The following is a 26,538-nucleotide window of genomic DNA, read 5'->3' on the forward strand; positions in this document are numbered from 1 at the left end:
CTAGGATAGAGTCAGTAGCCTGGAACCATGGAAAATAAGCTAGTTGGAATATACCAAGTTCCCCCTGAGGAATACTGTCTCTACATTGTTGAGTCTGCTCTGTGTCCAGTGAATAGCATATTTTCCATTTTCAAAATATGTCACCTACTCTCAGATATAATTTCCTGCAACTAGCATGTGAGGCAAATATTTGGGTTTTATTCCCATCTTACAAAAGAAAGTACAAAAGGAAGACATTCATGGATAGTTGCAAGAAAAGAGCTCATAAATTGCAATGGTTTTGAAGGCCTGGGATTTTAGCAGCTAGATATCCTTGCAAAAGTAATTTTTGTAGCACTCGTTTCTCCAAGCCCAAGACAACAGCTGCTGCATATGCTCAAGCTGTCTCTGTGGCTCCACCTGCTCTACCACAGTCTGCTGGAGTGCAGTCCTCCTACTTGGAATTATCTGACTCATGTAGCAGAATGCTTTGTTTAAAAATAAATAAAATACCAACACGCAGCAGGTTTTGTTCCTTTGACATAAATAACAGTTTCCTCTGCTTTTGCTTGGTGACTTGGCAATTCTCGTCTGAATAATTTATCATAAGCACACAAGATGACACAAGGATCCAAGTAGGAGGAAACTAAATTTGAATCTTAAATGAGGGCATTCTCTGTTCCTGTTTTAAAATGCGGTATTTTGAATGGATGTTGATCTTGAGTTTTTTTGGTCCATCATTAGGTTTTGGGGACCCCTTTGTCAAAGATATATTCTGAAGGAGAGTAGCTTGCAGCCCTTATTGTTCATCTTTTTCTTCCTTACCTCTATCCATCTTCTGTACTTCCTTTAGATGCTCAAGAATATTACTAGGGCTTAGTGAATGTCGTTAACATTAGAATAAGTAGTGTCACATTTACTCCTGATTTTAAAAAGAAAACATATTTTTCCTGATATTTCTAATACAGATTTTTCTGAAGCATAGTAATTACTTAAAAATTCTGTGGGAAAGTTTGTGCCAGAGCAACTGCAGCAAGGAATAAATCTTCCAATTATAAGCTGGGAAACGCTCTGGAGAAACAGTGTGACAAGAGAGTAAGGAGAGGGCTGGGAAATGAGGAGGGGAGCTTGCTGTGAAGGATCTGCGTCCCCATTCCTTTCCTGGAGGGTCTACTCCAGATCTGTGGGTTTTGTTCAACATAAAGCTCAGTAGGTAGTTCAGGGATGCTCTGCCACAGTCATATTCCTGTAATGATGGTGTCTTTTCTCTTTAAAAGTTGGCAACATGAAAGATTTGCCACAGGCAATAAAAATGGAGGGATACTGTAAGGAAAAAAAAAACAAAACATAGTGTATTTCTGAGACAATCTTGATGTTTTACTTATTTAAAACTGCAGTGGATAAAGAATAAGAGAATAGACTCTAGAAAAGGATTTTTTCAAATTGAAGGAGCCAGTGAGTAGCCATTATGCAATAGTCTGCTAAATGTAATAGTTAAGTACGTGGTCCCTTATACACCTGCATACTTGTTACTCATGTAGTGAAAGCCTTTACAGTATAACTTTGAGGTGTAAAGATAAGTAAGACTGTGAGTTGTCTCTTTTATGAGGACAGGATCAAACAAAGAAAGGATGTGTCATTTGTTTAAAATCATTTTTTAAGTAATATTAAGGATTTGTTGTTTTTTTTTTTTTAGTCTTTAAAGATTTTTACGTATAATGTGCAAGAAATCTGTGATATGGTAAGAAAGTAAATCTAGGTCTTACAATGTGTAATTTACCTTCAGGTTGTTGAGACTGAGAGTTTAGTGAGTTGCAAATAGAGATTGCATAGAAAATTACTATAGCTTTGGGTAGTCCTGTTAGAAGGAGCAAGGCAATTGTAAGGGGTATTTAACCTTATGCTTTAGATGGAGTTTAGCAGTTATAAAGGTACCTTATTTGTTAGGATACAGTTGCCTCATTGTTGCCTACTGTGGAATCCTGCATGTTTGGCTTAGTGGTTGGGTCTTGTCAACAATTGCTTTATGACCCAGGCTGCTGCAGCATGCTGGGCTCTATGTTTGCGTAACTCCTCAGGCCTGGTTTTTAGCAAATTACTAGTTGCCTACTCACTAGATGATCATTTTCAGCTTTCCTCTCTTTTGATTCCTGCAGATGTTGGTTGTGAATTTTCTTTTGTTCTTACTACATTTTGTTCTTCTGCTCCGAACAGTGGCTTCATAACTCTCTGGTAGCTGGTGATACTTGTACAGGTTAAACAGCATATGATGACCAACATCTTAAAAAGGTCACTTTCCTGTGCTCTTTCTTGGATTTCTTTTCCACATTGCATGTATGAGTTTTTGCAGTGAATAATCTTCTTGACAAATCAAAAATCTATTGAAATATAAATACCAAGATGCTTGTGTTTAATATAAATTGTTGTTAATATCTCTACTGAAACATCTTATCATTGATTACTTAATCTTTAGATTTCTTTGCCATCACAATAATAAATGTATTTATGAAGAGGCAATCTGTATTTAATGAGAATTATTCAGGTTTACTAAAAAAAATAAAAAAAAAATCTGTGCAGCTGAAAGAACTACCTTGGCTATATTTTAGAGAAAAATAAAGAATGTTGTTGGTGGAGAGAAATGTCACTGTAGTCGATTAAAAATTGAAGAACATGTTTAAGACAGAAATGAAAATAGATCAGGCCTCAAAGTGCTGCTGTTGCTTGAACTCTGTCTGTTACTTAGGTAATGCAGGACGTAATCTCCAAGACTGTCAGTCTAAGATATTTTTGCGAGTACCAATCTCAGTTGAAATAATAATAATAATAATAATAATAAAAAAAAATTGACAAAAGCCACCAGGCTGGATTATTTCAGTATCTGGAAGCCTTTCACCTCTGCAGGGAAAGATTCATTTGTGCCCTTGTAATTATAGGAGAGAATGAATGTATTGCTCTCTTTCCAGTTAATGCCAATCTTTTGCTTAATGAAATCACAGTGATAGTTCACAATGTCAATTTTTGTTGAGGAAAAAAAGAAAAACAACAGCAATAACAAACTTCTAGAGTAGTAGTAAATGCTACTGCTATATTGACAGGCCCAATCATGTGAGATACCTGGTCTAGATGGTTTCAGAGTAACAAAGACCAGTAGCAGGAGTTTGTTAAAGTAAGTTTAGAACTTTGCTTATGGAGTATGTCATATATAAACATATTGGCAGCTTCAATAGCATGAATGTGTGAGTCAGTAGTAATAATAGAGAATAAGTATATACCATTTAGAGAGTATAATTAAAGTCAAGAGAGATGATTTCTAAACCTTTCTTCCTGGCCATCAGTAATTCTTACCAGCTCTCTGTATTTCCCAATCAGTTTATTGGTGAAAGTAAAAATGGTCAGTCTCTTAACAAATTAGGAAATAAAATGCATTTGTTGGACAGTCTTTCAGGCATGAAAAGCAGCACAGCTAAGCAAAATAGGTGATTCCATACATAAGTTAGATAAGTTTGGAAAGCAAACATAGCTTTTTAAATTGTTGCATGTAGGGGAAGAATTGAATTTTTTTTTTATTATTTTTTTAAGTTTGTTGATACAAATAGAAAACAGAGCTTTGGAAGAAGCTAAGCACTGGTCTTTTTTTCTCCTCTGAATAACTAAAATAAATTTTAAGGAGGCAATGCTTAGGTGTTACTTTTACCAATTTTTTAGAATTTAAGTATACTTAAAGTAGAGGTTTTCACTTTTGTATGAAATGATGAAGACATTTTTAAACACTATGTGGCCTTTTTCAGATTGTACTTAACATTATTTGGCTAGAGTAGTCTGAATATCCTTCTTGTTCAGAGTAGTTTATTAAATTGGGTATGCATTTTTGTGTGAATGAAATAGAGAAATGTCTACTCCTATTAAGAGTTCTTATATGAATGGAAACACTTATACAGTAGGATAGAAGATATAGATATGTCTGAACTATTTTAATTTTCCATGCATTCAGAAAACTTGCTGTGATTGACATGACTCCCTCTCAGCATCCTCAGGAAAAGAACTAATCAGAATGTTGCTTTTAGAATAGACACACACCCCCAGAAAATTTAAAAGCATTAGCAAAACAGTGAAGTGAAAAATGTAGATAGAGAAGGATAAACTACTAAGGAAAAAGCATGACTATTCCATAATCCATGGTGCTGCTTTTCTCCTCAGTGGTTAGTGGGACAGGCGATACTGTAAGAAAGGGGAATTTTCCTTGAACACCTCAGATAAAAATAATTGTGAAGCAAAATCCTTCCACATCTTCTGTTTCCTGCTGTTATTTCAATGGACAAACATTTTGTGAAGGAATTTCTTCAGTACTTAAGTTCAAAGATGGAGGATTTAGAAGGTGCCCAAGAGAGCTTAAATTACATAATTTAAATTCTAGCAATATGTAACCTCAAGGGAAAGAGATTATCAGGATGTAAGATGTGGAGCTGTCATGAAACTACATTTCTGACAACCAGTAGGTGAAAAAACCCAAACCAAATTTTGAGTTGGTGAGTCTCAGTTTAGTTAAAAATAAAAATAATGCATTACTCTAACAATTACAGCTGACTTCCTTGTGGGAATCTTAACAGCTGGAACAATTAAGCAGTTAGGAAAGTTAAGATGACTTAGAAGTTAGTCTGATTAATTCACATTAAAGTTTTAATGTACACCCCCATTTGTACCAAAAAAGACCCTGCCTACTGGCCATGGTGCTCATCTTCAACCCACGCACGTGCTGAGAGATGTTGCAGATGATGACAATCTGCATGAACATTATTTTTAATGGTTATAACAGTCCACTTCTGCATAATCATTAACTGCACTTTTTTTTTTTTTTTTTTTTTTTTTTTTTACTAGCTCCCCCCTTCTCCACCCTCCCAAACAAACTAGAATATATGGAGGTGACTAAAATATCAACAGTTTTTCTTCTTCCTACGCAGAACCATTATGCTCAAACATTTCTAGGGAGAGTGTCTGCAGCGAATCACAAGCAGGATTTTAACCGTTCATTTGTCTGCTGCTCAGATTTCTTAGGCCGTTGTTTTGCAGCTTGGGGGATGGGTTGCTAGGTAAAATTTTCAAAAGCTCATTAAATTGTCTTAGAATAATTGCAGATTCCTCTTCTATGTGCCCAAAGATATGTGCATGGTACTAATCTGGTCTGCCTTTAGAATCTTCTATCCGTTTATCGCCTTTAAATCTGAGCATTTCTTGAGTTAATGGGTTATCAATTCTCCTGCTCTTCAGTACTGTGGAGAGTGGGGAAATGAAAGAAGGCTGTTAGGAAGTTGACTAACAAAGAATATGAAGTGTGCCCTGGAATGCTGTCTGTGCAATGAGGTATGGAAAAGAGAGATTGGATGATGATGGTATCACGGCACTGCATTTTGTCTTTTGACTCCCTGTTTGGTGGAGTATTGTCATATCTGGAAGTATTTACTTCCACATCTTACAGACAGTTATAGGAGATCCTTTTTAGCTCTAACGGTAAAAGTCTATGCTTTTCATGTACTTAGGTTTTAGCTGAAAATTCTGTTCAAAAATAGTTACAGAAAGAGTTTAGAGCTGTGGAGGTGGATTTTCAATTTCCAGTTCCTTTTATGCACTGTATAGTACACATTTTATTTGAAGCAAATATCTCTAGAAGTAGCAGTGTTTATACAGTCTTGGATGGGAGGCTCAGTCTTTTCTCCTCAGCCCAGATGTTCCACTGCAGCCCTGCCAAAGATTGACATGAGCTGACTTGGATCACTAGATCAATGCCTGTTCTTGGGCAGTGGTATCTTACCATTAGCTGAATCCAAGAAGCCACGAAGGAGTCACTAGCTGTGAAATCCTTTGAACGAGCTACCTATGCAGATCCTTACTTCACTGTTGCTCCTTATCCCCCTATGTAGTTACTGTTTCAAACTGAGACAGCTCCAAAAATGATCATCCTGCTCTGTTCCAGCAGACTGACCCCACATGCAGGCTCATTAAACTCCAGCTTGTTTATTGTTTCTGTTCTCAAGAATAATGTAAATTGAAAGAGATTGGTGCTTGGCTTTGGAACTGAATGCCAAACAAGCAGCTGACTGGTTTCTAACTAACGGTTTTAAAAAGAAATTTGGAAAAAAATGAACTCCATTTTTAACATTTAGCTTGTTCTAAGTAGAGATTTCCCCCTATTTTTTTTTTTTAATGCCTGCACTTGTGAGTATTTGCTAGAGATATAGGATTTCTGACCTAATTAGCCCAGAAGAGAGAGAACCCAAAACTTCCCATGCCATAAAATAGCAAAAAGGTATTTGGTAATATACCATATTGCTGAAAACTTCTATTTACAGGTCCTTCTCTAAATGGAACCTTTCCTTCCTATTTTCTCTCTCTTTTAGCTCACATATGCAAACAAACCCTTTTGAACGTGGAGGAGAAAGCAGGACTTATCAGCTGCTTCTTAAGCCTCTTCCTTCAGAATGGGATGCTAAAGTATCAGAGCCATGAGTAAAAACAGCTTATGTTTGCTTTGTTCTTTGTATTTCAGTGTGGAAAATCTCAGCTTGATTGTTACCTATGTCTGTATTCTGAGCCCTCTGTATGGGGGGAAGATGCAGTTGTTACAGCTTTGTGAGATGTAAAGTTTGCATTTGATGCAAAACCAAAGAAAAAATATTAATATTTTCTCTTGGTTTTACTATTAGAGCATGATTTCAGTGCACATCCAAACTGCTGAGTAAGTGGGAATGTTTGCAAACTTTTGTCAGCTATAACTAAATATTCCAGGAAAAAGAAAAAAAAATGTATTTGCCCAACTTCTCACAGTTGCAGCTTTGCTTTATTTTAAGTCTCCTCCCAGGGACAGACATAAATCTAAGTTGTTAGATTTATTAGATTAGGGAAAAGAACAGGATGCTCAAATTGGTAATTTGTAACCTCCAATGGGGGTGTTAAGATGAATTCTTTCCCACTGATCCTTCCTTCTAAATGAGAATTACTGTCAGTGGTGGACATTGTAAAGGACTTTCTCCCCATAATGCAGAGTGAGCCCAAAGTGTTTCAGCCAGCAGACAAGATAATTGATTGTGACAAATCCAGAACTGGGTTTTCAAGATGATCATGGGGAGGTGGGCTGAGGTAGCATCTCACTATTGGTTGCTGAGAAGCGCTTCAGATATGGGAAGTGGAAAGAGTGAAGAACCCAGAACAGGAACTTCTTGAAGATTAAGTGATGCTTCAGATTTTGGTAATATATTCAGATAACTGTCAAAGAAAAACAAAGTGTCTTAACCTGAATCTGTGGCCTTTGCTTAGCAAAGTCACCTTGTCTCTGCATTTCTTAGCAATGCTTCAGCGTGTTTGTAAGATTTATCCTACCTTCCTGAATATGTGCTTTACTAGTGGAAGATCATACCTCTATAATCATACTTCTGTACAGATATAAGACCCTCTAATGCAGTGCCCTTTTCCCTCCATGCATAAATCTTCTACTTCTGCTACAACCACAGAGTTCAGAAATTGAAAACTTACATTACTCCGCATGTTGGTGGGGCCACTACAGGTTTTTTTCAATAGCTTTCTCCATTCTTCTGTGTTTTAATTTTAAGTGTCTTCAGTAATGAGATTGTTATCCCCTGAGGCATTTGACTTTGTAATCCAGCGTTGAGGTTCTATCACAAATATTACAAAGAATAAACACTAATATTGTAGCATCTTCTCACGTTGTGCAACATTTCCATACTTTTAATTACATACTTTTTTGATTATAGTTCCATGTTTTTGCTTAGGCTTTTCTGTCATTTCTAGGCATCTCATGTTTGTAACTTTTTATTATTTTTATTACATTCATCCAGAAAATTCATGTTCAGGTTTGAAACTATTGTCTTAAACCAGTCAAAGGTAATCATAGATTTTCTTGGTGCCTATTCCTGCTTAGCACTGTCCAATAGAGCTTTCAGGGAGTCTGAGAAACAAAAATGCGTGCAAATCCACTAGCTAAGTAAAAAATGGTTAGTCTTTTAGATGCTTTCCTAAGATTTTGTGGGCTGCGGAGGGAGGGGGGAGGAAAAAAAAAAAAAGTTGGAATTCAATTGAAAAATCAAGATTTTTTTTTTAATAAGATCTCAAAAACTTACTCCTTTCTGAAAGAACTATGAGTTCTGCCTACATGAATTTACTTTCAAATAGCCTCTCTGTATGAACAGTAAATGGAGAAAAATAAGGAAAAATTGCTAATAAATATGCTTGCTATCTGTATACAACAAAAAACTACATATATATATATATAACATTTTACATAGTCCTTTGTCTTTTTTGTATTTTGATCGTGATGTTCATTCTCAATCTGAGTCATTCTTTCTGAATCAAGGGACAGTTTTTCATGATGCTCATATTATAAATTCATTTTAGTGAAGAATAAGCTATTAGACAATCTCAGTAGGATTCTACATTAAATAACGTGAAATATGTAGTGGCTCTGGATGCCTTTAAATCTGGAATAACACTTTCCTGTAATGCCATGTTCTGGGACTAGATGGTTTTTAATTTGTGGACGATTCTCGTAAAACTTAATGAACAGTGTTTTCTATGTTATCACAACACAGAACAATGTGGCTGCTCTACTAAAGAGCAAAATACAAATGCAAAATATAGCAAAATAAAGGATATAGTCTGCAGAGGAATTAAAAATACTTTTTTCCAATAGAACATATAAGTCAAACCATTGGAATTCTTGTGCTTTGCTTGTGCCAGATCACATATATGGAACACAATTTGGAGTCTGCGGGACATCATCCCTTGGATTCCCTCCTACAGCCCTAGGAAAAGTCATTCCTAGGAAAGTCAGAGTGAGAAGGGATTTCCACATCACAAATACTGTTCCCCCACCAGCGCAGCACTGTAGCCACTGTCTGGACTTGTAGAAGAAAACTTCTCTTTTACCAGAGTCTTTTACAGCCTTTGATTCTGTAGGAGACCCCAGCTTCTTTTTCTTTGCTGACTATAGAAGCATGTTATAGTTACGTGGATCTGAAACATCCAAGTGCTCAGTTTCTGGTGCTCTCTGTCAAGACATGCGATAAGTATTCAAAGGAATCTTGGCTTTAGGCAACTATATTGAATCTAATTAAAAAAAAAACAACAAAAAAACAGAGAGAGAGAGAGAGATAGCAAGCAGAAGAGCTCAGGTTATTTTTGGAATAAAAATATTTCTTTATTTTTTGTTTCTATTCCCTCAGCGAGTCTTGTAAGTTGGACACATGGTTTCTAAGTGAGTCTGGCTTTACAGCTGGAGCTATAAAAATAGATTCAATTTTAAAAGATGTGGAAAATATATGAAGTTATCACAAATGTTTGGTTTTCTCAATAAAAGTAAGAAAGAGACTAGCGTGGTACCATGGGGTATAAGGATTTTGCTGGTAGTCAGTTGATATGACCTTCATTATTCACTCTGGGCTTTTCTAGTCATGAATAATGCCCATATCCAACTCATTTCAATAAAACCTTTATACCATATCCCACCATATTTTGTTTTCCTTCCATATTTAAATGATAAACTGTGCACCTAAAATATTCTGCAAATATCTCCATCTGGACCCTGTTACAAGAGTAGCTGAAAATGATTCACTCTCTTCAAGGGTTTCATAACACTCCGAAGTAAGGAGATGCAGTCCTCCCATTTCTCGGATGAAGAGCTGAGCCATAGAAGGCTGGTGACTTTCCCAGTGTCATGTCAGGGGATGATCTTCTGTGTGTTGGATAGGTAGCCAAACCGTGAGACACCCCTCAGCCCAGTGCAGTTGATGATTTAGATGAACACGTTTGGTATACCTGCGCACGCTTCAGTCCTGTTTCTACTGGGTACATCTGTAACATTTGGCTGTGTTGCAGGCACTTTGCCTCTGTGCGCATCTGGAAAGACAGCAGTTATGCAGGTATAGCCATTGTGAATTTCTGGAGCTGTTATCAATCAACAGTCAAGGTTTGAGTGAGTTGTGCTTTATAATATCCTTGCAGAACTGAGCTAGATTACCAGCAGTAGTTGCTGTGAACTTAGAGAGTTTTGGTTAATGGAAATCTGCCATAAGCTGTGCTGTCAGTGGGTAGTAAAGGTCAACTGTGTATTCTGCTGGAGAAGGGAAATTATGGTAAAGGTCAGAAGGATTAAGACATTTTCAATCTGCCTCAATCTGCCAGTTCTTCTGCTGCTTTTCTATAGTGTATGTTTTATGGAGTGCAATACCTAATTAGAGAGCTGAGAAACCCGACAATGAAAACACTTCTGCAAGTTTTATCTTTAGACCTTTGAGATGGGATTAAGTTAAAGAAGGCAAGCAGATTTTTAATCCCCTACCTGAAAAATAAGTTATGGAACTTGGTGTGCTTTCAGTAACCTAAGTGATGTTAATCTGGGGTAAAACACACTTTGTTATTGAATCTCTCTCTCTCTCTAATTTAATACTGAAATTACAGCACTGGCTTTGTTCTGCAGGGTGCTCTGAGCTTCTTTTGAAAGTTGGTAGATTTATTCTATTTTCCTTTAACTCCTTAAGACATACTATATTTTAGTAATTGTGCATTTTTCCTAAATGCAAGGAGACAGTATGTTGTCTAACAGAATGCTATGATAGAGCAAATTGCATACTTCCAGGCAGTTCAAAAGAAATAGCATGTTGAAATGTAAGGAAATCCCTGTTTTTCTGTATATGATCAGCTTCTGGAACTTACTGCTGTGTGGTGTTGTGGAGGTTAAAAATCTTGTTTTAGAGGTTTTCCTCTGGAATACAACATGTAAGTATTAAGCAATCTCTCAGTAACAAAAGTTGGTTAGAAAACCTTTTCAGAAATACAAACTTCAATATTTTAAAATGAAAGCAAGTCATCAAGTAAGGAGGAAATATATATAGGCCAGATACTCAGTAGCTACCTACTGAAAGTATTCTTGTACTGAAGCATCTGTTACTAGTAACTCCAAAGCACACTCTTGGTAATGCAACAAACAGCTAAATGTCTGCTCATTCTTCTCTTTTCCTTGTACTTATCAGAAAATGCACTTTCCCTGTGGCATAAGCCATGAGGCAGATTTGAATATTAGTGAACCATATTCCACTCAAAGCTCAACTTGTTTTCAGTATTCACTTGCTTTGATCTGTAACAATTGTCTGTGCATTTGTTGGAATTTGATGGAATTTATATTAGGAGGATGTCTTTTTTGTCTTTTTTACTAATGCAGTTACTGACTAATGGAGCAAATTATACGTATCTCTTCATTACTGTAGCTCTTTCTCTCTGTGAAGAGAGAGTCAGTACTCTGAAGTGCAGTAGGATGGGTAGAGTGTTTATCAGGAAAACGTGGTTGTAGTGAAGAGCATAAATCCACTGTAACTGAGGCTGTTGCAAGCCCCTGGCTCTCTTAGCAGCTGGAGGTATCTGCAGCAGCACAGGGCAAATGACAAGAGCTAATAAAAGGCAAAAACAAGCTTTGTAAAGACAAGGTTGATGATGTGGTACTTAGGGACCAGAAAAAGCATTTCCTAGTGAGAAAAATATTTTGCTTATTACAATATAAAGATTGAAGTATATATAGCAGTTGAATCTTGAGCATTCATCCCTAATGGTTTTCTTTGGTCCCCAATTACACTACTGCTTCTGGCATTGTCTTTTCTTGAAGTTCTTAATGCAACTTTAAGTGGAATGCTTTTTCTGTCTGCCTGTCTGTCTTTCTTAGAGAAAGCCTTCCAGATTGAGTCCAGATTTTTTACTATTAACACACTGAAGTACCTGGAGCTGGCGCTGCTGGCACTATGTCTTGGGAACTTCTGCCATGCAGAACTGCTAAACTTCATAGGCAGCTTTTTCTTTCAACGTTGCAAGTCATAAAATATGAATCCTTTATCAATGATGGATAGAACCCCTTCATCAGAGTCTGTAGCTATGCATGCTTTCCTTTTTTTTGGACCTCTGCTGGTCTGAGGCTCATCTCAGAGGAAGGAGAATGTAACTGAGCCCCTGTTGTGACTTGCCCAGTTCTTGTTCTGGCACAGCCAATAGTACTGGTAGCAGTAGCTAGTAGCAGGCTTTCCTGATTTCCAGCTAAAAGCTTTGTTCATACTTCTGCTTTCTCTTCACTAACTGCTTCAACCATCTTCCTCTGGATTTGCTTGAGTGCAGTTCATTTGAGTGGCTGCTAAGATAGCAACCTTTTTGTGCCCATCATACTTTCTCACCATTTTTTCTCACCAGCCAATTGTTTTACATTTCATGCTCAAATCATATTACTTGTCATCCAGGACTCTGCAAAATTCTTTCTTCCTTTCATTTCCGCATAAGTGCTTCCTGTGATTCCTGTCTGTCTCTTATCAGACTATCAGTTTCCAGTATCATACTTTCCTTTCTTTCTAATTCTTCTGTTGTTGCTAATGCTTTGGCAGACATTTCACATGAATGCCCTGTCTTGACCTGTCTTATTTTTGCATCTAAAACACCAACTTCATCTCATGCAGACGTTCCTTGGCAGGATCCTTCCATTATGCTGGAAAAAGAGATCTGTAGCAACATATGTGAAGGGGGAACTTTCTGGACAAAAAAAAAAAAAAAAAAAAAAAAAAAAAGAAGAGATTAGAGCTCAATTAACTTCCCATGTATTATATTTTGGGAATTTATTTCTAGTTCATGAGTCATTGGGCTATATAGCAGATGAAAAAGACTTTTTTTTCTATAGAGAGCTCAGTGATACCACCTTTTCACTGGAGTATTTTTGACTCACATGACCTAAGGGTAAATTTGCATGGTTGTATGCTAACAAACAAATATTTGGAATTGCTTTACATCTGGCCATGTTAGTGAGTAAACAATGTGATTTGGAAGCCATATAACCAATCCTGTGCTTGAACAAATAATCTTAGCTTCTCAAGCTCTTCAGCATCTTGGAAGACAGTGAGTAAGCAATCTCTGCTTTGTGTTCAAGAATGATGTAGGCGTATGCTTACAACAGAAATAACACTCTGAAAATATTAATGTTTTAAGGAAGTAGCTCCCAGAGGAATGGGGCTTCAACAAATAGAGTTGGTGGGGCAGAGGGAGTAACAGAAGTCCCCATTGGGCTATAATGCATGATAGGTAGGAGTCATATCTGAATATTATATTGAGGGTTAAGCTGAATTATGCTCATGATAGTGCGTCTAGTAGGTGTTTTGTTCTCATTGAGATAGTGTTGAAACAATGTATTTAAATGTCTTGGCCAGTTTGAATTTATTTCCTTTGTTAATTTACCCTTACTGTGTCTTTGTAAAGAGATGTTTTTCTTTATTTCCTGCTATAAAGTCTTGGATGATGTTGTTTTGTGCCATTAAACAGTGGTTGTACCTGTACCAGAAATGGTTGAGTAGTTGTAATTTATAGCAAAGCAAAGGAGTTTGTGATCAGATTATTTGTTTAAAGTAATGACAGGTTTTTTTTTTTTTTTTTAATGGAGTACCACTGTTTCAGGACATCTGAAAATTTGACCCTGTACAGGCACACAGACAGCATACATTAAAAAGCTAAACAGTGGGAAAGCATGAGGAACCATTTGGGTGAAAGAAGCTATAAAGATGATTGCCTTCGTTGCTGTTTTAGTAAGATGTTGTCAGATATGATGAATGACCTCACGTTCAAGATAATTTTCTGTGCTTCCAGTTTGCCTACTCATCAGAGAGTACTTTTAGCTTTGTGGGATAGTACAGTTGTATACAGGTGTAGCGTGTGGAATATGTTGTCCACTCTGGTTCATAAGAACTGAAGCTTCTATATGCAGCAATTGCATAAAAATACTGCGGAATTTGGAGAAAGTACTCTGAAGACCTCATTTCATACAAGGAATTTTGTTAGAATACATCATGGAGATAATGCCATGATCACAGGAAACAAAGAAGTTTTATCAATGCAATAAAAATAACAATCTTCTATATATCTGTTGTTTCAGCAATGAACCTTTTCTTTGTATGTTTTTCTCTTCAAATATTGGGATATACTTCTATTCTGCTTCTACCATATCTAACACAGGGAGAAATGGTTGCCCTGCTGGAACTCCAGCATACACAACTGCTATTTAACCTTTTCTAAGCTGAAGAATCCAACATGAGATTCAGAAGACTTTACTGAATTCTACTTGGTAACATTCATGAAAACAGGTATACCTTGTTCACATGTTTAGTAAATGTGATTCGCATTGGTAAAATATAGAGCCCATTTCCCTTCTGTTGCACAGATTCAAACAATGAAATAAGTGGACATGGGTGATTACTTTGTTATTGAGGAAGCTCTTATTTCATTTGGCTAGTGTAGCCTTGCATTGATTCCATTCTTTCTCTTGATGGTCTAGAGACTGAGAAAAGAGAAAGGGAATATGGGCTAGGACAGCTGCCACAATGGTTTGGTGGCCCTTTTTGTCAATCTCAGTAGTTTTCTGCCATAGAAACCACCTGGAAGTTGGTCAAGAAGACCAGTAGCTACTTTTGTGATCCTGCCCTGAACTGTACAGTGGACTTTTCAGCTGCAACTGAATATCTGGGGCAATTAGTACAAATACACTTTTGAGAATGTCATATATTTGTGAGGTGTTATAATAGGTCATGTGTGGGTAATAATATTTTAGAGTCAAGAATTTAGATGCCTATACTTAGATGCTTGAAAACAGATTCAAGAGCCTAAAGATGTGGCCTGATTTTCAAGTTCTGAACATCTTACAGCTCTTGGCAATTTCAGCGCTTCTGAGAATGAGGCCATTTCTGTGAAGCTTAAATGTGGATTTTTGAATGCCTAACTTTGGACATCTATTTTTGAAAATCTTGTCCTATATTTGTGGAGAAAACCATGAAAAGATTCCTGTTAAGCTTTCTTTGTGCAGGTGTACGTACATATATGCATGTGCATGTGTAAGCAGTTGGCACCACAAGCAGGTTCTCATTGCTAGTTCTCTATGGCCACACTGGATGTTAGTTCAGCGTACCCTCAGAGCCCCTTTCTTTCTCCAGCGTAGTCAGCAGCTGTGATTCTGGTCAACCTTTGTGCTTCTAGTTTTGAATGGATATGATACCAATGCTTGTTGTGCACACATCTTGTGTCTGTGCCTAAGTGATGAGAGAATTAGAGATAGGAAATAGGAATGTCATTGTTGTGTTTCATTAGCTTTTGCTTCAGTAACGTTAAGAATCTTGCTTGCAAAGTCCATTGAACGCCCAAATCATTTGCTAGATCTTTACTTACTGTACTGCTATGAGGAAATTATTGTGCTGAAACAGTCAAAGTTCTTCTATCTCAAGACAGCAACAGTCCATATGAAGAAAATAGGATGGGATTACATTTAAACTCCAATCCCCTCCCTCAAGAATTCCATGACTTTTGAGAAGATGATTTATTTAAGTGGGAGCTGAATCCTGGGATGAACTTGGAGAGGAAAAATAAGGGATCCTCTCTCATTCAGATTTGCATCTGGTGAAAACCTTACTGATATTTTGAGACAGTGTTTTTGTTCAGATGCTATCAGAACTGTTCTGATTGCTCATACTAAATGTGGGTCAAATTGTCAAAATCTTTCTGAGATTTAAAAATCATACTTATTTTCTTTTTAAATTCCCTTCTTCCTGGAAGCAGTCTTTCTAGCAATTTGCATTTAAAAGAAGTAGACGGCAAAGCTTCTGCAACATCAGTTTCATTCTGAAATAGAAACTATTGTGATTTTTCCAATGTCTGTATCCCTAAGAACTACACACAGTTTTTAATAAGGCAGAAGTTTTTTGGAGCCTAGGGTGTTCCCTGGTGGCCATAAATCTGCATTGTTTCTCCATACATTGTACCTCTGTCCTTAAGCACTCCAACATATCTGTTCCTATTACTACTTCTGCTCTGAATTCATTCATCCTCATTGCTGACTGTTGCTGCAAACTTCTACTTGAAGAGAGGGATGGAAAGGAGTGTGTGACTGTACAAATAAGCAGTACTGATGTTTAGACTGAGCTCTTCAAGTTTACCTGCATCATCATTTTCCCCTTTGATGGGGGAGTGTCTTAGATTTCTTCCATTTGCTTGAGGTTCTGACATAGCATCCTCTTAAATCAAGCTTGAAGGGAAATTGATTGAAAAGAAAACGCCATTATGGGAAAACAATTTATTCCCTTCCCCTTGACAGAAGGCAGAGTTTTGTCTATATTATGGAATAAATATTAGCTGGCTCTTTGCTTTAAGAAGTGGAAGCCACACATTTACCTGTGATGGCTTTGATCATTATTTGAAATAGGATTTTTCTCCCTCTCTGTACAGTCATTTTGTGTTAGGTTCACATAAGCATAAGATGCCCCATGACCTGATTTTTTTTTCCTCTCTTGTATGGGCTTGCATGTCTGAATTATACTTGTACAGATAAAATATTTTGCAGACAGGTTATTGTTGTTTGATTCTTCTTATTTCTCCTCCCATAATCCTGATCCAGCAGTCTGTACTACAGTGTGCTGCCTGAAGAAATGTAAATATTCTTTTTGTTAAAATCTTTTTGTTTGTTCTCTGAAGTGTAGTCTTCTTTGGATAGACAAGGTCCAGAACCATTACAATTCCTCAGATTTGATCACTTTTAAGTCTGTAAGACGTTTGTCTGAATATTTATGTGCCTAGGACCCTGCACTGAGACTTTTAGGCATAACAGAAGACATCTTCCCTCAAAGAGTAGGCAGTTCAGAAATTGTGATACCATTTGAGATAAATGCTCTGGGTTCCAACTGTGCTGCTGGTCGATGCTAGCAACTGTGGCAGATTTGTGTTTCATCAGTGATTGTTGATCCTTCATATGGGGCTTCAGAGACTGCATGCTACCACAGCCTGGATGTGACAGAAGAATTATCTTAAGATTGCACATCTCTACTATTTTGCTAATGAAGACCTGTCGTAATCACATAAAGAGCCCTAGAAAGGAAATTACAAAACTAAAAAAGAATTTTTGACTCTAATCAGGCCTTACTTTGTCTGTAGAGTAGGCTTAGTAGGTCTCATATCCAGGGATGTGGAAAAGGGAAGGGCTCTGTGGAGACTTAGGGCAGACGGAGAGGATGAGCAATGTGCTTTGAAGAGAGCAGTCTCCTCGAGAGAAGACAGTAGAGGTGGCAACAAGGCTTCTTTACCAGGGGCAGGAAAAAGTTCAGAGTACCAGACAGAAAGCCAGGCATCCATTGTTAGAATGGAGTAGCAGTTTGCTACCTTTCAGGCTACGGATGTCTCTGTGGATTTATAAAAAGATGCAGCTGTATAGGATGGATATACTGAGGGAACTTTGAAATATTTGGCAGATAGAGAGAAAACATTAGCAATATCTGCTGCCTGCCCTGGGGAAGTTCTTGTGGGTCTAGTATACTCAGAGCCCAAACAGATCTTGCAGTGCCGAATTCAAGTCCAATGCATTTTCCTCTTATCACTTTCTTCTCTTTGTCTGAGCAGTGACTATTTGTAGGCTGTATATTCTGGAGTGTTTCTACTGGATGGCTCTGCTGTAATTCTCCTCACTGCTTGCAGAGTATCGTTGGTAATTTCTATGTAAATTTGCTCAGGGTGGCAATTTAGCAGCTTTTCTGTTGACAAATGAAGGCACATCTTAATAGCAGAGAGGCTGCTTAAGTCTCTGGAGGGAGCTGAAGTGGCATCTTGAAGGTCATGGGAAACTCCCATTACTGTAATGTGGCTGAGGGGAGAGCTTTTTGTGGGGTGCCTGCTTGTCATGGTGCTGGTGTTTCTCAGTCTACCGCCTAGTTTGTGAGATGGTCACTAGGGTGAAATTTTCAGTGCTCTATGATGCTTTAAACACTGATGAGCTACAGTCGAAAAAAGGAAAAGAAAAAAATAAAAACACATCAAGCTGAAGAATTTGAACTTATGCTGGCAGGACCCACTGCATGTAGAGGTGACAGTAGAAGCGTAACAGGTTCATCCATTATTTTGAGCCCTGAATGTGCTTGGAAGAGAGTGTCTTGCTTTGAGTGTTAAAGTGCACTAGGAAGGAGATACACATGTATGTACTCTTCTACCTAGTCTCTGTTTTGCAGGTCACTTGAAAACATGTGTTTAAGTATGAATGCCCTTGTCTCCTATTATATTTTTAGGTGAAAAATCTGGATGATTTTTGTTTGCAGTAGTTATTCTGCTCCTTGTGAATTTGGTTGGTTTTTGCCTGCTCTAGAGACCATACCTTACCAAGCCATCTTTGGAAAAATCACAATTTTTTGAATTTACAGTATATTGCGGGCATAGAGGCCACGTAAAGAGACAAAATTATGTTCAATATATTGGAAAATTGAAGTTTATGAATTTGATATACTTTTTTTTACTCTCAAGTGCCCATATTAACTGTTTCAGTTGTTGCTTCAGCCATATCTAAGTGAAACATGCTCAGATACATACCAGTGTGTGTCTGTACAATGCTTTATAAAACAAGATAATCAATCTGAATCTTATACTGACCCCAAAATGGGTTGCAAGTATTTTATAACAAAATTAACATGAAACTTCTGCTGAAAAGTTGAAAAAACTCCAAATACTTTCTGGTCTAGGTAGCTTCTCTCACCTTAACATCTTAGCCAAGCAACTGATAGGAGAAGGAAAAAATGAGGATGCATCTGCCCAGTATTCTTCCTAATAAGCTACTGAAAGCAACCACAGCCTCAGCTTTGCAGTCAAACCTATGTGGCACTGGGCTTCTGGGATGTGTTTAGCTCAATTAGGCCATAATTAGAAAATAAAAAGGAATGAAGTGACAATAGTCTAACTCAGTCTAAGTCTACACAAATTACAGAATATTCAGTCAGTAAAATCATTCTTCCAAAGGGGTTTTTAAATTGATAATCTGAGGAAAAATGATCAGTTGAATTATCAGCTCACCCATTTTAACTCATGTTCATACGTGTAATAGTGTGAAAGTGCAAGTGTGTAACTAGTGAGCAAATATTTTTTTGAGATATATGGCATAGGTAGGAAAAAAATAGAACTAAACTGTACTTTGACTAAAAACTAACAACAAAACAAAAACCCCAACAAACAAAAAACAAACAAGCAAACAACTGGGATTCCTTAATTATGCACAGTTTTATAATCAAGATAGTTTTTTTTTTCCTTCTGGTATGTACTATCCTGAGATCACAAATGCTGAAATCTTGAAACAGAGGGTGGTCTTTACATTTCTTAAGGATATAGATACCTTGAATTTTCTCAAGCAGCTTCCCTGAGCATTTTATAATCTAATTTCCTGGAATGAGGGGGGCTCTGAAGAAGTTTGGCATGAGTTTTGAACTGTCTTTCTGCTGTGTACGTTGCTATGACCCTAAGCTGACAGAGCCTGTTGCAATCAGCTGTGTGTTTGAAGGGCCTGAATTACTACCATGGCTTATGAAGATTTTGTTTCAGGCAACAGCATGCATCTTTATTCTGAAGGCGTGGATGGGAATCGTGACTTTCTAGAAGTCAACCGTAGTAAAAAGCAAGAAATTACCATGATTTTTGCAGTGAAACAGTTTTTAAGGATAACATCTTATTTTGCAGCCTGTTCACAAGTCTGACTTCTTTCTCATTGTGAAAACATGAAGGAGCCTAATATTTGTAAAATAAGGAGGTGAATAAAAAGAGTACTGTATGTATTCATTTTGAACTTTGTGTTCACTTTAAAATAAAGATAACAGGAGGGAAATTTATTTGCAGAGCAGTAAAGAGATCTTCTAAAGAGAGATTACAAGGGAAAAATGAAGTGAGCTCTCCTTCCTGAACGGGCAATTTTTGTTCAATATTAGGGAAAACTGTTTTCCTTTCAGAATACGGAAATCTTTTTTTTTTTTTAGAGACATTTAATGTAATTACAGTAATTAGGAGTTGCTTCAGATGATCCAGTGATAGAGACATGTAACTGCAGATGAAATCTGCAAATAGACTACAGCAGAGAAGGGAAGCTGAGAGGGGAAAAAAAACCCAAACAACTGAATAGAAGGAATTTATCATTCAGGAATGTCACGCTGTAAAGCACAAAGGCCATGACTCCAAGCAGCAGTTCACAGTCCTGAAGATACACACTGTATGATGGCTTCAATAGGACAGGATAGTTCAAGGATGCACTTTCTGCCAGTGCCGTGCCTACATGTTATTATAGGCAGACCTGTTGCCACCTCGCCTAAACTGGAACAGAAGGCCAGGGGCTGGATGCATGTATTACGCAGGCTGCCAGTTTTGTGGCACTGGAGCTGTGTCTGTCGAACTGCAGGTAAGAAGCACTGAGACTGCTTTGTGTTTCTTCAGTCATATCCCAACTTTTTTTTTTTTTTCTTTTCCTTATCTTGTTCTTCCACTCATATTTCTTCCATTTTTCTTACCTTTTCATTTTTTTCTCTTCAGTAAATTACTCTTCTACTCCCATATTCTTTCCTCAGTCCACACCCTCCTCCCCTCTATGTGTTGATGTTTTTAACATTTCTCAGGACAGACTTGTTTTGACTGTGAAGACTAAGGATTTGCTGGCAATAGCATAATCGTGTGCTAAATTGCAAGTGACCCTGTAGGCAGTTACTGTATTGTTGAAAGTTGGGTCTGGTACAGGTTGAGTATTTAGATAAGTCCTTTTCTCTAACAGAATGAAGATATTTATTCTAATGGAATGTTCCTCGAACATTATTGGGCAAAAGTGTGAAACCACTGGGGTGCTCTGCAGTATCTCTCAGGATGGAAAGTAGTTGATAGTTATTCTGATAAAAATGCAATTAGAAGGAAACAAGTTTTTGAATTGCAACTATCCATCAACACAAACAAGGAAAAATGTCCTGATGTACTACAAATAAAATCAGTATCAAAAATAGAACAGAAATAGCCAGATGGAAAGAGGACAGAGGCTGAGGCAATCTTTATGAAACAGTAATATCAGAACTTTGAAGTCTTTGTGGAAAACCAGTATTTATAACTTCCATAAGTTTATATTATGCTTATAAAAGCCCTGAAAGGGTTTGTTGGTTGTTGGTTGTCACTGTACCCCCAAACCCAGCCAGGCCAAGGACTTCTAACTTCCAAGAGCATTATCCTGATGACCCTCATGTGCAAAGGAGCTGTGGTAGCACATCGCACATTTTCTTTGTCCTTTCCCTAAGCTGTGTCAAGATATATTGGTTCAGCAGAGGGGGGGTATGTGCCCCTTATTGGTGTCCAGGATTATGAAGTTCAACTTCTTTGTGGTATTGACTAAACGAGGTCTGAAAGGTCTGGCACTTGCTCTCTGTATGTATCTCCCATCCCCATTTGCTTTATTATATAAAATAAAAAATGTCAGCTGACACAGAAACAAACTGTGATCGACATTCCCTGCATCAGTATAAAAGCTGCCATGATTATTCATCAGGGCATGCAGCGCACAGGAAAAGCAATGATATGTCACTCAGGTATAAGCACCTCGCAGATTCCCTTTGAAGTTAGCGCTGAATCAACGATTCCATCAGGCCTAGAATTCAGTTAGCTCTTTTTTTTTTTTTTAAAAATAAAAGTGTATATTGATGACAGGAATGAGGGGGCATGCCTGTATTGGCAAATAAGAGGAAGGATTTGAGGAGCAAGGGGGATAGGATAGCTAGGCTCACAAGAGTATAGGAGGTTTGTTGCCTTTTATTGCCTTGATTTTTGGGTGATTTCTTCTGTCATTGCCAATAGTGTTTTTTTGTTTTGTTTTTTACATTTATTACTGCAAGTTCAAAATAAAATTGCAAACAGGACTCAGAAGGAACAGATTCTGTTACTATAGATGGCTAGAGTGGTACTTATTACATCTGTCTGATTTCTGACTTCTGACAACTTAAACAGCTTCTTCACAATTCCTTGCCTTAAAAAAGGCAAAGTCCCCTATGATAAAGTCATGACACAGCCACACCCTATGAAACTCAATGCAACAAAAGAACCTGATCAGTCAAGCCATCTAAATGTCACTCTGCAAGCATTGTAACTGTAACATTGAAACTACATTGAAACTACAGCTCAACCACATCATAATGCTGTTATCCACTCACTAGATTATGTAGTACATCTTTCCTTTTGCTAGCACAGAGATAGAAAAAACAACAAAGGCTATTAAGGTTGACACCAACAAATTTTTTTGCCATCTCCCTTCATGGTTATGATCATATATCACGCTCTAATCAAGGAGAACTTTGCAGTGGTTAGTTAAAAGGCAGTGGGAAAATTGGTGAGGGAGGGAATTCTTAGCATCATAGCTTTGAGAAGAAGATGAAATAGCTCACATATGTATATAAAGTACAAAATGGGAGAAGAAAGTGACGTTGGTTACTGAATTGCAAAGATGTTGAAGATGCTTTAAAATTACTGAGTTTTCTTGGATGCTCTTTCAAGTTGAAAGGTAATAGTGAATTCTTTAGTATGCTATTTCTGCCTGAGAGATTAAAAAGCTCTCTCTAGGATTTTAAAATTTGTTGCTTAATAAAATAAGCAATTTGTAAATACTTCAAAAATTAAAGTATTGAATATGACTGCTGTTATGTGTGTCCTCTCCTGTAAGTAACTGTAAAAACATTTCTCTGTTTTGTGAGTTTAATGGACTTTGACAAGAATGTGGAATCATACAGTCATCTAACTTAGAATGCTGTTTATGAGCAGTGATTTAGCATTTACTACTTATCACTCCACCCATTTAAAAAGTTTTATTCCTCTAGTCAAGAACTGGAAACAATACCATCCTACCACTTGCAGACTCTGAATAAAAAATAATTGAAATAAGCATTTTGCAAATGTTCTGGAGGCGGAAATGTGCTATTTGGCATTTGTTTCTGAATAATAAATCCATTCACAGAAATCTGGTTCAGTCCATGAAGGGAAAAAAAAACAAAAAACAAAAAAAAACAAAAAACAACGAATCTTGAACTGAATTTTATTATGAGTGAATTATTTATCTAGCTATTGCCATTATTATTTAATATTTCATACTGTCAATGAGAAAAGGCTTTGCAAAAGTGTGTTGGAAATTATGCCTTCAGTAGAGAGTGTAAAACCTTTATCAGTAGTAAGAAAGAGTAGGTGCTAAGACAGAGTTATGCTGTTGCATGTTTCTACATATGTATCAGATGTTTGTAGTATGTAGTAAGAGAAAGCTCCCCAGCTGTGTCTAGGTGTGTATTGCAAGGCAATTGAGCTTCATAATTATGCTACAGATTTTGAACCATTTCTCTCTCCTTCATAAAGGCTGGGAGAACTGGAGTTTGAAATTTGATTATGATAAATATACAGCTGTCTAGACGCCTTTGGTAGCGTTTCCTTTCTGCTTACATGGTGCTAATGGGAACGGATCTAAAGCTATTAGAATTTGTTAGCAAGAATTCAGAAGCTCGGAGGCTCATTCTTAACATACATGACTCGGTATCAGAAACAGAAAATTTGCCACCAGAATCTGGATTTCCATTGCTTCCTAGCTTCAGAAGCGCTGTATATATTCAAAGGGTTGTGATCATAGGGCTTTGCTGTTTCACAAGAAGAAGAAATCACATAAGAAGTTGCAGAAGTGATGCAGTTTGTAAGCGGTTTACTTAAGAACTTTTTTCTAATTATAAACCTGTTTAAGGAGTTTAGAAAATTTTGTGCTTTATTTGTCCCAAATATGACACCTCAATGACATGGCTAAATTCCATTATTTGTTCTAACATTTGAAAAGTAAACTCAAGTGAAAATTAACCACGTGTTCCCATATGCATTTGTAAAATTATTTTCAGTTTAAATTATGCATTCAATACTTTTGTTACTGAAAAAATAGTAACTTTGTGACCTGGGAGCTGAAAGGAGCAGGGGCAGGATGGTTTTCCAAAAGAAAGTTGATGGGGAACTTGTTTTCCAGAAGCTGATACTCCTTTCCATATAGAGGAAAACAAACTACTTTCTTAGTTGAGCTGACTTTGGCTTGTGAACCTGATGTAAAACACTGCTAGTTATCTCAGTCTATTATTAATGCAGAATAGTAATATTGTAATTGTTTTCACGATTAATGAATTTGCTGAAGACAGAAAATATAATAGCAGTCAAACTGTGTTACTATATGAATGGTGTTCATTAGAAGTTTAGTAAAATCAGTCCTATGTTCTGGGAAATAAGCGCTTGTGGATAAAACCCTGGGAGATGCTTGCTTGCAGTTCCTCTGGTGTTTCAGCACCATGATTTGTGTCCAATCTCAGAGATCCAAGAATGGGTATTTTCTATGAGCGCACAGGATTTTTACTCATGCTATTGCCAAATTCTTCTTATTTAATACCATACATTGAGCCTATTGAATTTATTGTGACTGTTATAAGATTATCTGGGATGAGGTGTCAAGAGGGTGAGTTTTCCACAATGTGAAGTAAAAAAAAAATAAATAGTGTACTTCATGGAGCAGAACTTGGCATCAATGCTTAAGCAGATGGCTATGATGATAGGGCTGCAGTCACTAGCAAGTAAAGGTAGAGTGGACAGAGAATATTTGTTTTGTACATGTGCCTAAGTGGGAGCAGTCACATCACTTGTTCTTTTTTATAAAGTGAGTCATGACAAAATTACTTAAGCTTTCAGGAATTTGAAAGAGAATGAGGGGAAGAAAACACTTGGCATCTGCAATTTAATGCTTTTAACTAGAGAAAGAGAGCTAAGCTAATGCTCAAGTGTTTCATGTGTTGCAGGCAGGCACTAATATACCCAGAGAGTAGTTAAAGACTCCTTGGAGAAACCTCACAGCCACCTCATTCTCGACTCATCACGACAGCCTCACTTCCCACAATTTAAAAAAAAAAAAATCAAAAAAAAAAGAAAAGACACTGTGAGCTGTGAGGAAGGTGGGAGATGATGCATGGATCATTTTTTCACTTCTGCTGTTCTCAATAGCTCTCCTGCTGTTCCTTCTTTTCAGTTTGCCTCTCAGGTCTTTAAGTCATTACCTAATTTTCACTGTGTAGCAAGTACTCGGGTACGATTTTTTCAGGTGAAAGAAATCCAGAGTGAATTTCTAACTCACAAAAAAATGACCCTTCAAGATAGTGTAGTATAGCAGTGTTCTACATGCCTGGTGCATTTTTTTTTCCTAGTCTCAAAGACTGCCACTGATGGATTTGAAAGAGACCCTCTGCTTTGTATTCGTAGTCGAAGCATGTGAGCTATGCTGCCTACTGGAGCAGCTCCAGTTGCATCTTGTGGGAGCAGCCGTACAGGCTGATGTGTACAGTGTTGCCGTATGCGCCCGTTCCGTATTCCTGGGAAACCGCAGCTTGGCCAATTACCGAGATGACACCAATGTGGTGAACAGCAAATGGCGTTTATTACACGTATACACTAACTTATATAGCCTAAGTACTTCAGCTACGCCCCTAAGGGCACGCACCACACATCAATCATAGAGCAGGGAGGGGGCCTAACACGTCACAACCCACGGGGGGGTCTCGCAGTCTCGCAGTTGCTGACAACATCTCCCCCCCCTCCAAGCTCAAGAAAGTTTACTACAACTCGAGAGGACCCTAACCGCGTACAACCCGAAATCCCCGCATTGCGCCTATACATGCCATTGTCCTCTCGGTTAAGCCTTGCCCCGTTACATCCTGATTCGCAAAATAATCCTACCCTAATAACCCTACAATACTAGTAAAGTTATAGACAGAGAGATTAGAGACTAGAGTAATTGCTGATAGCTCTAGTGGCACTATCTATGCCCAATATATACCAACGTTGTCTCAGGTACCTGTTGGAAAGTACCTCAAAAATAAGAAACGTCTGTTCAGTATCAAGGCAGATGTCTCAAGCCTTGATAGCACTGCTCTCACAAACCTGCTGTGTGGAATTGCTTGTTCTCCAGGCCTCAATTTGGCCACCTGCCCCTGAAGGGAAACCATTCTAATGCCCACAATGTATACTGCACTGGCTTAAGAACCATGCACATCAGATTTGTTACATGCAGAAAGAGAAGGCCTAATACTGTCAAGATTTCTAATGCATTTAAAGCAAGGAGTGATTTCAATCCCTGTTTCTCTGCACAATCTATCAGGCATGTGATGTCTTTCCGATTGAGGGATACCCCTCCCAGGCCTCTGTTACCGTTCCCTACTACCAGGAAAATCTCTAGTACTTTTCCTTCCTCTATCAGGCTAGATCTAAACTTCCCACAATCTGTTAGTGCATCTCTCTTAACTCCCAAATGCAAATTCACCTTTCTCCTTTCGCTATCCTGTTCAGTCACAGCTGGGCGCACCCCTCCCCTCAGACCCATCTCCCTTTGATCATGCACTGACTGTTGTAGAGGCTTCTGATTGGTTGCATGCGCACTCAATCTTGTAAAAGGATGTGGGTCGAGTCAATGGGTCTGAACACTGTGGCAGAGAGTGGTTCCGGAGACTATCGTTATTTCTTTCTCCGTCGGGTGTAAACTGAGCAGAGGGCGCCGGCTGGACGCCACCTACACCTTCAGGTGCAGTCAGAGTGGACAGTGCTGGCCGTACACTGTCATCCGAGCACCTGTAAGTTACATCGCTTCCCTTTCTCTCTGCTGTTTTTTCTTCTATCGCTTCTCTAACT

General features: G+C 37.8%; 2 protein-coding genes across 15 annotated transcripts in view; one reads left to right on the forward strand and one right to left on the reverse strand.

Annotated features, from left to right (window-relative positions):
* Window positions 1-26,538, forward strand: part of NRXN3 (neurexin 3) — a 943,812-nt gene that overhangs the window by 501,096 nt on the left and 416,178 nt on the right. The window lies entirely within an intron of this gene.
* The window catches only part of LOC128085719 (uncharacterized), a 56,213-nt gene that overhangs the window by 26,804 nt on the left and 2,871 nt on the right, over window positions 1-26,538 (reverse strand). The window lies entirely within an intron of this gene.

The sequence above is a fragment of the Tympanuchus pallidicinctus genome, unplaced genomic scaffold, assembly GCF_026119805.1.
Source record: "Tympanuchus pallidicinctus isolate F22 unplaced genomic scaffold, pur_lepc_1.0 scaffold3, whole genome shotgun sequence".
In the NCBI taxonomy this organism is placed as follows: domain Eukaryota; kingdom Metazoa; phylum Chordata; class Aves; order Galliformes; family Phasianidae; genus Tympanuchus; species Tympanuchus pallidicinctus.